Source organism: Tupaia chinensis, unplaced genomic scaffold, assembly GCF_000334495.1.
Source record: "Tupaia chinensis unplaced genomic scaffold, TupChi_1.0 Scaffold143584_1, whole genome shotgun sequence".
Classification (NCBI taxonomy): domain Eukaryota; kingdom Metazoa; phylum Chordata; class Mammalia; order Scandentia; family Tupaiidae; genus Tupaia; species Tupaia belangeri.
This window is the reverse complement of record NW_006203430.1, coordinates 2,716,606-2,730,578: the sequence shown is the minus strand read 5'-3', so window position 1 is coordinate 2,730,578 and position 13,973 is coordinate 2,716,606. Positions and strand designations below refer to the sequence as shown.

Below are 13,973 nucleotides of genomic sequence, written 5' to 3'. Positions count from 1 at the left end.
TTGTACCAGGACAAAATGCTGTTGGGGGCCGGGGGGTGGTGTGGTGGTTAAGGTGCTGAACTATCCATGGCTGACTACGGTTCGAGTTCCAGACCTAGCAGCTTGCTTTCTCATTTTCCCTCTTTCTGTCTCTTTCTGGCCAAATTAAAATAATTATAATTAATACAATTAAATAATTATTTTTTAAAAAGTTGTCAGTACCCTGCTGAAGACTGTAATAGTAGAACAGGAAGAGGTATGACCATGGGCAGAAATTAACTAGGTGCTTTTACTTTAAAAAGATAAGAACCAGTCATGGCATGGCAATAATGCAATGCTCTGTGTGATGCTGAACCCATATAGCAGGTCTTGGGCTCACATTCAGTGGACTCCCTGTGCATGTGAGGTGCATGTGTGCCTAGATCCTGACTGGCTTAGGCTAGGGATAGACCTAAGGCTTGTGATGACACAGTTGGGGTTGCCTCTCCTTCCTGCCTCCATCCCTCTCATGGAAAAAAAAAATAAACTGTAAAACAAGACAAGAAGCAATAAAACAAAGGTTAAAACTTGAAACTAATTTTATTTCTTCCACCAAAAGAAGTTAATTTTTTTTCCAGAAGGCGCATAAGAGAGAGAGGGAAAAGGAGAGAAAGAGAGAGAGAGAGACAGAGACAGACAAGGTACCCCCTATGGACAATGGTCACACTGTAATGCTTTCTCCATCTTTCCCTTCTCTCAGGATTTTTAGCATGTACACACATGTGCCTGGCATGTTTCCTGAACTGCCAGGTCCAGAACTTGAACTGGGCAGTCAGCCATATGTAATCCAGCCACCTTAACTGCCAGGTCACAGGGTGACTCTGCCTGTTCCCTCTCTCCTCATTTTTTATTTTTTTAAAGTTTACTCCTTTTGTAAAGAGTAGTTCATTTCTCTGCTGAGAATTATCTCCACATCTTGCTATGAAATTAGCTCAGTTTAGGTCAATTTGTCCCTAAAAGCAGTTTTTGTTTAGGATCAGCTCCATTTCCCTAGCAAAGCCCAAAGACTGTACAATGTCACTTTTCTAACCTTTTCAAATATTAAGCCTAAAGTAATACAAGAAAGTTCAATTTTCTGATTTAAAAAATGGAAAGGCAATGTGGATTTTTTTTTTTCTTGCTGTTTTCCTGGAAGCCAGGAAATCAATCAATTATTTATTGAAGATGTACTGATTCATAGTCATTTATTCCAACACTCTTAGAGGCCTGTCATCTGTTCCACATCCCTTCAAGAGTAGACTATTACATTTATTTATGAATGGCTGCCCCAAACTTCTCCTTCAAAGAACTTTTGTCTCTTGATTTTATAGCACTCAACTAGAAAAAGCTGTAGACACCCTCTATTTCCACAGCCCACAAACACGAGGATGGACTGAGGTTGCAGAGTCCCCAGGAGTCCCCTGCAATTTCATTCATGTACCTCATCTTTCTGACCCCTAGATTCTAATATTCAGCTATTCTGGTGGGAGGCTGGGTGGGGGACATTGTTAGGGATTGGGGTAATAAGGAGCTTAATAAATCTTCCTAGGTGATCCCCAAACCACCCTTATCCTACCTGGTAAGGAATCTCTGAATTGAAAACATGCACACACACGTTCTACTTATCTGACACCTGAAGAAGGTGTGCTGCCTGACTGATGTGATCCTCTCACACACTTTTGTTCTTAGATTGTTTGGTGCTACCCTTTCCTGTTTTTAGGCCTGCTATTTTTCAGGTATCACTTTCTCAGATAAAATAACAATAGAATTACCAAGAAAGGAGTATTACATAGCTAAATCTTTGCAGAACTTCTGAAAAAGGACATACAGGCCATTGACATATATTGCTTTCAATATTTTTGTTTTGTTTTTGTTTGTGTTTTTTTTGACAGAGATTTTTGCTATAGGGTGTATGCACTCACTGGAAAGACAGAGGGTGAGAAATCATCCCCTGGGGAGATGGCCATGCCACAATCCCTTCTCCATTCTCCTCTTGAGATCTTAGGCATGCATGCACACCTGCCTGGGGTGAGTTCTAACTGGCTGGGTCTGAGACTCAAACCATGGTCAGCTACATAGGAGTCTAGCAATATAACTATTACACCATCTGCTGGTCCCAATATTGCTTTTATTTTTAATTCCATTTGTCACAGAAATTTATATTAATAAGCTTCTACCTAGTATGTTTCCTTAAATATTGCTTAGAAGTGGCTTAAAATCAAAGGACGGGGCCAGTTGGTGGCACAGGGGTAAAACACAACGCTGTCAGGCAATCCCACAGGGGATACTTCCTGGTTCAAGCCTACAGACCTTCCTGAGTATGCTGTATATGCCCATGATCCAGAGCTGGCTGAGGGCAGATTGCGGTGACAAGACCTTTGGGGATGCTTGCTCACGCTCTCTCCATCCTCCTCACCTATGAAAGAGCTAAATAAACTTTAAGATAACTATGAAATATATTGAATAATCTTCATAAAGTAGAACATTTGCTTGCCAACTAGCATTTAGTTTAGTTTAAAATATTAATTTATCATTTTGAAAATTAACTAAAAATTTTTCATGAGGGCTCACAAATAAAAATTACAATAGGTTATTATTTAATAAAGAGCAAACAAAAAATCTTAGCATTTTTCATCCTATTTGAAATTGAATTATTGGTAAAGAATCAAGTCTTCCAAAACTGAGGGCATATGTGCTCACCAGAGACAAACAGAGAGAGGGAGAGAGAAAGCACCCTTTGGGGGTAGTTTCTTCTCCCTTCCCCATTTTCCACCTTTTAGAGATTTGGGGCACATATACTCATAATGCCTGGAGTGTTTTCCAAGTCACCAGGGCAAGAATTTGAACAGCAGTCACTCATGTGGGATCTAGCTCCCTTAATAATAAGCTATGGAGCCCTATATATATATCTTGTTAAGAAAATATCTACTCAGATCTTTTGCCCGTTTTTTAACTCAGTTGTCTTTTTGTACTAAGTTGTAAGAGTTATTTATGTATTCTGGATACCAGTTCTTTATCAGATATATAATTTGCAAAATTTTTCTCCCATGCTTTGGGATATCTTTTTATTTTCTTGATCATGTATTTAGAAGCACAAACATTTTAAATTTAATTATGTGCAGTTTATCTATTTGTATTTTTATCACTTGTGCTTTGGGTTTCACATCTAAGAAACCACAGCCTAATCCAAGGTCATGAAGATTTAGGCCTAGGCTTCTTCAATGAGTTTTATAATTTTAGCTATTCTGTGTAGGCCCCTAATCCATTTTTGGTTAATTTTAATATATGGTGTGAGTTAGGCACCTAATTTTATTTTTTAGCATGTGGATATCCAGCTGTCCCAGTAGCACTTCTTGAAAAGATATTTTTCTTCCATTGAATGCTCTTGATAACTTTGCTGAAAATCAATGGACTGGGACCAGTAGATGGTATAATGGTTACATTACCAGACTCCCATAGTCAACCACAACTTTAACCCCTGCTGGCTTAAAACTCAGGCTGGGCATATGTGCATACGTGCCCAAAATCCCAACAAGAGACTGGAGGAGAAGGGACTGCAGCATGGCCATCCCCCTGGCGGGGGCGGGGGTGGGGTGGGGTGGTGATTTCTCACTTTCTGTCTCTCTCTTTCTCTCCAGTGAGCACAAGTACCCTATAGCAAAAATCTCTCTCTAAAAAAAATAAAGAAAATCAGTTGGCCACATATGTAATAAAGGGCTTAATTCTAACCTCTTAATTCTACATCATTGATGTATATGTTTATCCTTATATTAGTATCACACTGTCTGATTACTGCAGCTGCTTAGTGAATCCACTCTTGAATTAAATATATACATCTCTCCATTCACTGGGAAATCCAACCTCTCTCCACCTTGGTCAGATCAATTCACCTGTAGATGAATAGATGAGCATTTATTTCCTGATGACAGCTCCCAGAGCTTGATCAAATATCTTCAGTTCTATTTTCGAGTGTCACAAATTTAGTAAGATAATGCTCTTCATATGAGAAAGAAAGCTGACAAAAATTTTATCCTTGATCAAATTTCAGCCATGCTACTTAGAGCTCCCTTCTTGATTAGGTCTTATCCTTGGTCTGTAAGACTTGAATGAACATGAGCGTAGTTTCTAACAGCTCAAGGCCTCATTACAAAGAAGATCCCATGCCCTTTGAAGTACCTGCCTAAAAAGGCTCCCCGAAGAATGTGCTGTCTGTCCACCTATCACATGAAGATAGAACCCTGGTCTTCTAGTATCTGGGAATGTAGAAGCCCAGTCTCTATGGACATGTACCAGTATAAGTACCAGTCAACAAACCCAGGTGGGTTTCACATGGACCATTCCCCTTTTTCATGTTTTATAAATTTATTTTAAGTTTATTTATTTATTTCTTCCATAAGTGAGTCACATAGTGAAAGTGAGACATACACACAACAGCAGCCCCAAGAAGGTCCTGACACTGTGATCCACTCCCAGCCTCAACCAGCCCCAGGTCACTGGCACATGTCAAAGCCCTTACATGTAGGACAGTCTAGACTGTTCTGTGATTTTCTGCTGCACCACCAGCTGGCATCTGCATTTTGTAATTTTTCACTTCCCTGACTCTACTGAGCCCTTGCTTGCCACTTTCCCTCCTCCTTCATTCTCCTTTGAAAATGCCCAGCAACCTGTGTACAAATCAAAGTTGAATTTAGTTCATGCTGGAATTTGTTCTTTATTGTAATAGTTATTATTGACTAAAGGCTGCCCTTATCACTTTAGTCTCTGGTTTTGTCTCTCTTTCATAGAAGGCTAAAGAGGGAAGGACTGGGGAGGAGGTCTTTTCCTCTCTATGGCAGCATGGGGAGTATGGGTTAAGCATTCTTCCCACATGAATACTGTGGGGAGAAAACTGAAAAAAATAAACAAAACAAAACAAAACAAAACAAAACAAAACAAAACAACCAAACATCTAACTCAATAACAAAATTAAGAAAAATAAGCACACACACAAATCTTGTTTCTAAGATAAACGCTGAAGAGCAAACATATCCTATAAAGACATTATCATAGGAGCAAATAAAAGAGAGAGGAGAGGCAGAGATGTTTCAGGAAGTGGACTTTATTGATAAAGAAATAATGTCAGGAATCATATAGAATATCTGTTCACTAGACGGAAAGAGCATGTCAGGTTATTAACTTTAGAAAATTCTGTCAGTGACAAGCAAGTTCCTAGGCACAGGGAAATATTAGGTATGTTTTTTTTTTTTTTTTTAGAGAGAGAGAGATTTTAGCTATAGGGCATGTGTGCTCGCCAGAAAGACATAGAGAGCCAGAGACAGAAGGTGAGAAATCATCCCCCCAGGGGATGGCTACATTGTAATCCCTTCTCCTCCATTATCCTCTCAGGAGTTGGGGCATTCAGGCATACTTGCTCAGTGTGAGTTTCAAGCCAGTGGGTCTGGGACTTGAACCGTGGTTAACTACTTGGGAGTCTAGTGATGTAATCATCTGCTGGTTCCATATTAGGTATGTTTTAAAAGCCTATTTATTTCTTTCATGAGAGAAAAGAAAAAAGAGTAAGAATGTGAGAGACAGAGCATCTGAGATAAGCACCCCAACAAGATCTTAATGCCATGATCCAACCCTAGTCCTCAGCAAGGCCAAGATCATGTGCTAACACATACCTGACATATGCAGAGAGGTCTCTGGACATGAACTAGGAAGCTGCTCATGAAGGATTGCCTTGCTAAGTGCTATCTTTTATTGCTACACCACCATCTGTCCTTAAGGCATGTAATTAAGACAGCCAGCCAGGTACTGCAATAGATAGGCATCTGTTGCTTGGTATGGGTATACGTTGGGATCTAATCTGCTTCGTCTTCACTGGGGTAGACAGGTACGAGGGCACTACCAGCAAGGTAACTAGGTGCTGATTTGCATGTCCTTTACAAATATCCCCTGCATGGGTCATGAAAGGGTCTCAAGGATTAAGCATTTGGTCTCAGCCATGGGGAGAAGAGATCTTCTGAGCCTGGGAAGCAGACACAGTGACCAGCCTGTAAGCAGCAGGAAGGACCAGAGGGGAGAAAGCCAGGTGGAAAGGGGGAAGGTTCCCAGACAAATTGTTTTGGCAATGGGTAAGTGGAGCCTATACCAAGAAAATGATGACAAGAGAAACATCTCAGAAACATAAACCATAGGATGTGGTCAATTAGGTGGGCAGGGATGAGAATAGAAGATGGGACAAGGGACAGGAAGAAGACAAGTAAGAAAGCAACTCACACTATAGGCAACAATGCCAAGACAGGGAGCAGGGTGAGCAGCTTAGGCAGAGATACAGCTGCCTATCTGCTGCTTGTGAGGCATGCATGAGGACACTGGCATGTCACTTACAATAGGTCTGAAACTCAAAGTTAGCGGTGGAGGATTTAGAGATGAGGTCATATGAGGTTATATAGCACAGATGATAATCCCAATGAAAAGCATTCAAAAAGAAAACACTACTACACGTGGTAGTGTAGTAGTAAGATAAAACACCCTATTAGGAAACTCCACATGCTAAGGCTTATGGTTCAAGTCTGGAGACCTCCTGAGTACAACAGCAATGAGTATCCAAGATCTGAGGCTGGCTAAAGGTTGGGGGTAGGTGTAAAGACCTTGTGGGGGTGCTGTCTGTTTCTACCTCTTTTGCTCACTCATAGAAGAAATAAATTGAAAATCTTAAAAACAAGACAAAACAAAACAACAACAAAAAAACTGACTACATTAGCTGTCATCTTATTTATATTTTGTTTTAGTTTTAAGATTCTTTAAGACATCTGCCCTCTCATGTAAAACTGACAGTAATAAGATATTGTTATAATTTTTAAGGCATTCCTTTTTTGATATATGCCATTTTCAACATAGCATTTTAGAATAGTTTTAACTTGAATTTTAAAAGATGATAAATACATTTGTAGTCAAGTAAAGAATTTTCAACCCTGAACTAAAGCCAACTGGTATTCAAGTTTTCATATTTGGTGCTACTTAATAGTAACAAATTTTAGAGAATACCTCATTTAAATTCTAATGCATTTTAATAAGGAATGAAAGAAAATATCACCCAGTATATTTTTTCTTAAATTACCCCTACTGCTTGATTACTCCTCCACAATCAAAATCATGTCTTAAATATGAATGATACAAAACAAGACTTACAGCTTAAATGTCTAACAGAGAGATTTTAGCTGCTTGTTTAAAATGGCATACCTAGCTATTCAGTAATCACTTTATAATAACCCCTTTCATTTCCAAATCTACTTAGCCATCAGGCAGCACTGAGGAAAAAGCTGGCAGCAGTTTTTACAACTGCACATTAGTTTTACATTTCATGACAAGCTAATTCTAGAGAGTTCTAAAGAGAGACAAGCATGAGTCCTTGTGATTTTCTTTGCTTTGCATGAAGGAAACACATGTCTAGCTGATAACTGAAAGAGAAAGGAGCACAGATATATACTTTTCACTTCACCCTGTTGGCACTGACAGGTGCCCCAATTGCACCCCAGATATCATGGGGCATATCGAAGTCAACAAAAGGTAGCCAGGTCTCATTGGCTAATGCCAGAGCTCCACTGCAGGGCTTTTAATCCCCAGCCACAAGTGCACCTAAGTCATAGCAAGATGTTCACCTTTACCTAAGACGTCCTGGGTTTCAATGCTGCACATTTTATAAGGCAGAAAGTACAAGGGAGTCATCAACAAGTTTAAGGAAAATATGTATTATAAAAAGCTATTCATGGATTTCATTTTTTTGGGGGGAGGGGAAGGAATGCTAAAATGAACTCACACCATAATTAATTTTTCCATGAACTTTTTGAAGTCCCCCCATATAACTACATTGTATTAGAAATGAGGGACCAGCAGATGGTGTAATGGTTACATCACTGGATTCCCATGTAGTTGACCACAGTTTGAGTCTTGGACCCGGTGGCTTAAACACACTGGGTGCATGTGCATGCATACCCAAAGTCCTGAGAGGAGAGTGGAGGAGGAGGGATTGTGGCATGGCCATCCCCCCTGGGAGGTGATTTTGCTTTCTGTCTCTGTCTCTCTGGTGAGTGCATGCTCCCTACAGCAAAAATCATCTCTCTCTAAAATAAAAAAAGAAAAAGAAAAAGAAAGAAAGAAAGAAAGGAAAAGAAAAGAAAAGAAAAATACACTTTTTTTTTCTGTTTTTTGGTCATACAAAGTACATTTCAATGTAGACTATCTCAAGGCCATGCCTTTAATGATGTCTCTAATTACATTAAAATTCCCACCAAGTATCAAATATATGTTTATGTAGCACCAAAGAGCTGATTGAGTAAAATGTGTTTTAAATCCAGCCCATGAGCCATGCCTGCACAATACTTTAAGCTCTTTGTTTAAGCTTTTAAGGTTGCCATGAACATCACCTGGCAAAATGATAAACCACAGTATAAATCTTCTCAGATTTTAGCAGCTCCATCTTTGCCAGGAAAGCCAGCCACAGATGTTGTTTATAATGTACAAAAATAAATGGGAGATGCTATTTCATACATCAGTCTGAAGAACATGGAGCAGAACATTCTTGCTCTCGCTGCAGTCTATTGCTGCTGACAAACTGCATTAATTCAAAGGCATTATCGCCAACGACGTTAGCTAAATCGAGAACTGGAGACAAGGTTGAACCCAAGTGACAAGACTACATGCACATATAAATCCATGCTGAAGAAATGTTACCAATTAATGCTACATAGCTAAATAGCACAGTTAATTTTTTTCTAAACAGATAGAGTCTGCTAAGTATAATCAACCCTAGCCAAAGAATAGAGAATGAAATAATTTTTAGCACATTAACTCTCAAATGCAGGAATTGATAAATGAACAATACTCTTCACATCAACTGGTGAAATAAACTTTGAGCCACTCAGTGCATTCAGATTCAGAATGAACAGAAATAGCTTTCTCACTACGCAATTATGCATTAACATTTTTTTTAGACATCTGGCAATAAGACAGAGGAGAACACAGATGTGAAAATTAAAGAAAAAAATCAATCCTGAGATTAAAAGGTAACAAGTGGGGGGGAAAAAAGCCACTTTAATTTTTTTGACTCAACTTTTTTTTCCCTAGTTCCTCACATAAAAATAAATATCACTGTTCTCAAGCAAATCTGTGATTCTAGTTCTTTGACTTCTACCATTGTCAATGACCTTAAACTGTATCTTATCCTTTTAGCTTCAAAACAGTTTTTGGTTGATCTGTTGTAAAATTTTCAAAATAGCACACATACTACTAGCTCAGTGAAACCTTACACTTAATTTTACCCAACTGCAATACAGGATTAACTGGCTCTGGACACTGAGTAATCACCTAAGTACAAAAATAATTCTGAATGGGAAGACTACTTGGCTGAGAATGAGGACAGCAAGCTTCATGCTTAACTGTCACATAGAAAAACATGTGGGACATGTTCACACAAAGCATGATAGCTAGTACGAACACACGGTAAAACACGCTGTATCCAGAGCTACTGTTCAAGTCTGGAAGCTTCTATGGGGTCACTTGTAAGACTGAACAGTAGCAAAAACACTACATCATGGATCACTAGGGCTCTCACAGCAGAAAGTTGGACTGGATAATGGGATGGAATAAAGGCCAGAGCTAGGGAGCTAGGGATTCTGCACAGAGAAATAAGAGGTTCCCACTGCACATATCTAACCATCCACTTATGGCAAATTATCCACATTATCCTTCATTTCTTCCAACTCGTACAAATTATTACTCTTTCAGTAAAGTCAAGAATGAAAGACTTAAATGATGAAGCTTAACTCAGTTTACAATATGTCCAATTTGTAATACATCTGAAAAGGTTATTGTTTTTAATGGTGGTCTTTATTATTTTTTGATCAAGGACTGGATATTCACAGCTATGGGAAGGTCTTCTTAATCATAAAGACTCAAGAACTTCTCTAGCCTTACCTAAATTACCTACCACCTCTACAAACTTCCATTGTGGAAAATAATAGGCATAGATAGATCTGAGCTTTCAGTTAGACGTGAAGCATGAGTTCAGGTATAGGTACAACATGGTAACCATAGTTAATAGCAATGCATTATATGCCTGGAAATTGCCACAAGAGTAGATTTCAGGTGTTCTCACCATAGATACAGACAAATATGTAACAAAGTCATGCATATATTCACTAGCAATCATTTAGTCTTTCCACAAAATATCACATATACCATAGACACATACAATTTTATTTGTCAATTTAAAGAAATTTAAAAATAGGGGCCAGCAGTGGCATAGTGATTAAGGGCACTGGATTCCTACATGGCTGACCACAATTCAAGTCCCAGGCCTGGCAGCTTGGTTTCTTGCTTTCCCTCTCTCTCTCTCTGTCCCTCTTTGGTCAAATAAAATAAATAAATAAATAAAGTTAAAGAAAATAATTATTTAAAAAAAGAAAAAATGGAATTTAAAAATAGATATAACCTTAACCACATATCAAAAACCATATTTTAAAAATCTACCATAATTTTTGGATCAGTGAGTGGCATGGTGGTTAAGGTGGTGCCATGTGACTGACCACGGTTTGAGTCCCAGACTTGGAGGCTTGCTTTCTCATTTTCCCTCTCCCTCTCTGTCTCTTTCTGGTCAAATTAAAATAAATGAATGAATAAATAAAATTAAATAAATAATTATTTCCAAAAAATCTACCCTAATTTTTACCATTTTTGTGAATACTTATGTATGAAACAATATTCTAAGCATGTATAAAAGAGGTCTTCAAAAAGTACACGAGAAATGCATTTTTGGCAAACCTATGCATACATTTCAAGATATTTTTGACCAAAATAGATTCATGCTTCAATTATATGTTTGCATGATCCAGTTAAAAATAAAAGAAACAATTCTAAAATTATACTTGAAATTTCGTAGAAAAATAAGGTTAACATGAAACTGCCCTTAATTTAAATCTATTTATTTGCTTGTTTATTTAGAGAAATGCAAGTACCTTCTATAGGGTTTTACCCCGTGGTACGCCCCCAGAATTCTCAGGCGGTCAGGGTCACGGCATGGAAGTGTTCACCTGGCCTATAGAGGTCAAACTGGGGACCACACATGGATCTCCCATATGGTGTTCATCATCACAGAGCATCATGCTACTGTTACACCAGTACAACTAGGCCAAATTTAAATAAGAAAACAACTAATAAGTATCATATGATGGAGGAGAGAAATGTAATAATAATCTGTAAAAGTTCCCAGAACTTTGTAGGAGGCTTTGTTTCCTCTTGCATGGTTTATACTTGCTCAAAATAATATACAAGATTTAACAGGTATTTGTAACACTGACAACTGTGTTTTATTAACTTCAAAGATTGGTTTCTAGACAATAAATCTGGTATATTTTAATAATGTAGGTATTACAAATCTGCTACTTAAAGAATTATGAATTTGGTAATTACTTCTGAGTTGTGCAAAATCATAAAAATGTATCAAGTTTTCTCTAATATAATTCTGGCAAAAATAAACTAAAAAAAGGACACAATAATTCCAGTTATTTATTAATATTACAATCTGTTCAAGAGATTGCAAAGACATGTTTTACCTTGGATTATGTTCCTAGAACTAACTCTAGCACTATCTTAAATCTGGCTCTAGGTACAACTTAAATCAGTTTCCCAAAATCAAAAGTGCATGTGTGTGTGTGGAGGGAGAACAAGGGGGTGTCTGACACTTACATAATAAAAATCAGCAATCTTACTAAATGGCAACTGGAAATAGTACTAATCGTGTGACTATGACATGATTAAAAATATAGTGATCTGCTAAAGAAAAAAATAAAACAACAAAATCCCAGAAAGCTAGTATATGTTTTTAAAACACTGTAGGCTCCTTTTATCCTCCTATCCTTTTAGCTCTTGGTCTTCTGCTAAAAAACAAAATCCGAATTTGACTGTGACAATTAACTGCATTCTAAATTCTAGAGATGTTATACATTTCAAGGGTAAGTATAAGATGCCAGAGGTAGAGCACAGTGGAGACAATATCAGGGTTTGATGAAAGGCAGCCACTTCACTCCGTTCTTAAAGATTCCGAAGTGGGATTTGGGGGGAAATCTTCAGCTATTCCCTGAACAGTAATTCAGTATGCATCATGAATTAAGAGGGCATATAAATATTTTTTTTAGAAGACAAGGGGTTCATAGTCTATTACATCAGTCATATATTAATAATTTCAATACACTGTAGAATTTTAAAAGTACAATCATGTTCAAGGTCCAGTGATGATACATTGAAAGGCAGGAAAAAACTAAAGTATTAACAGACAAATGCCAGTGATCTGGACCCAGTATCACAAGGTAGCTCTCACCTCCTCACCCTTCCAGACACTTGGGGTGTGTGGGTTTCTTCACCAGTCTTCTACAATTCCAAAAAGATCTTTTCTTCCTCAGGTACAAAGAATACTTTCACACTCGGCTTTTTAAAAGTACCCCAGAATTAATTTATATTATACATAATTCTACTAACATCCCCTATATTCCCGTTTATAACTTTCATATTGTTGCCTTTCAAAACCTTTGTCCTTTATGTGGTTATGATAAGCTTTTTCAGTGTCTTTACTACTGCTTTTTATATATAAATTAAAACTGCTCCAGGTTATAAATTAAAAAAGAAAGAAAGAAAGAAAATGAACTCACTTGAAAATGTAACACTCTGTGATGCTGAACCCATATGAGAACATCCTGGGTTCACGCCCCAAGGTCTCCTTGTGCATGGTGGCTATGCGCATGCTTGGGACCAGGGCCAGGTGAGGTTGGGGGCACCTCTATCTTTCTTTGTCTCTCTCATAGAATAAATAAGTAAGTAAGAAAAAGGAAAGAAAACTAAGTCATTTAAAACTTTTACAAATCTGAATTGGATTAAGACAAACAACAATACCAAAGAACTAGAGCCTAAAAGACCTGTGAAAGTATGACAGTAGAGAAAGTATACTGACGGGGGTGGAGAATTCAGACTGTTTGATTCACATACACGTTAATTCATTTATCAAGATGAGAAATTTAGTACCTCAAGGGAAATGGGTATTTTTCAATAATTGCAGTTAACTAAATATAGGCTTCTTACACTTAAGATGTTGAATCAGCACAAGAAAAATGACAGTATGCTTCTTCAGTAATTAAATAGTAATGTCATGTCTAAAAAGGAAAGAGGAACTTTTCAAACATCTAAAGGAGCCATTATTTGAGGCATAAAATAGCTCTCCTCATAAGTACAATTCTGAGAACCTGAAAAATTAGTAAAGATATATAAAATTTATTTTCTGCTAAGTAGATGAGATACAAATGTGGTTAGTCTTTCTTAAAATAATTTTTGAGGTAGAATTTATTAGATGGTGGTTATTTTTTTTGTTTGTTTGATTTTATGCCAGAGGGCATGTGGGCATGCAAGACAGAGAGAGAGAGGGAGAGAGAGAGAGAGAGAGGGAGAGAGAGAGAGAGCGCAAGAGTGAGAGAGCACACTTGCGATAAAAAGGAAAAATCCCCCAGTGGGGCCTGGTCATGCTATAATCCTTTTCCCTTCAATTCTCCATACATTTCCATCCATTAAGATGCTGGCCATGTGCCTACATCCCGGGGCATCCTTTTCAAGCCATAGGGGACAGGATTTGAACCCTGTTTGGCCATGTGTGGGATCAGCTTCTTCTGCACAGTGGGATTGACACAGGATGTGATCATTCTAACTAATCAAGGTATTGTGTGTGGGAGAAGTACAAAGTTACTGTAAGGAAAGCACATGGGGCCAGCTACATAGTGTGGTGATTAAAAAATCTGGATCCCACGTGGCTAACTGTACTGTTCAAGTCCCAAACTTGGAGGCTTGACAAACATCCGGGTTATGTGTGTGTGTGCCCAAAGTCCTGAGTAGAGAATGGAGAAGAAATTGCAGTGTCGCTATATCCCCAGGGGGTGTTTTCTCTCTCTCTT

General features: G+C 38.0%; 1 protein-coding gene across 7 annotated transcripts in view; it reads right to left on the bottom strand.

Annotated features, from left to right (window-relative positions):
* The window catches only part of PTPRM (protein tyrosine phosphatase receptor type M), a 732,676-nt gene that overhangs the window by 428,566 nt on the left and 290,137 nt on the right, over positions 1-13,973 (bottom strand). The gene's annotated exons all lie outside the window — the stretch shown is intronic.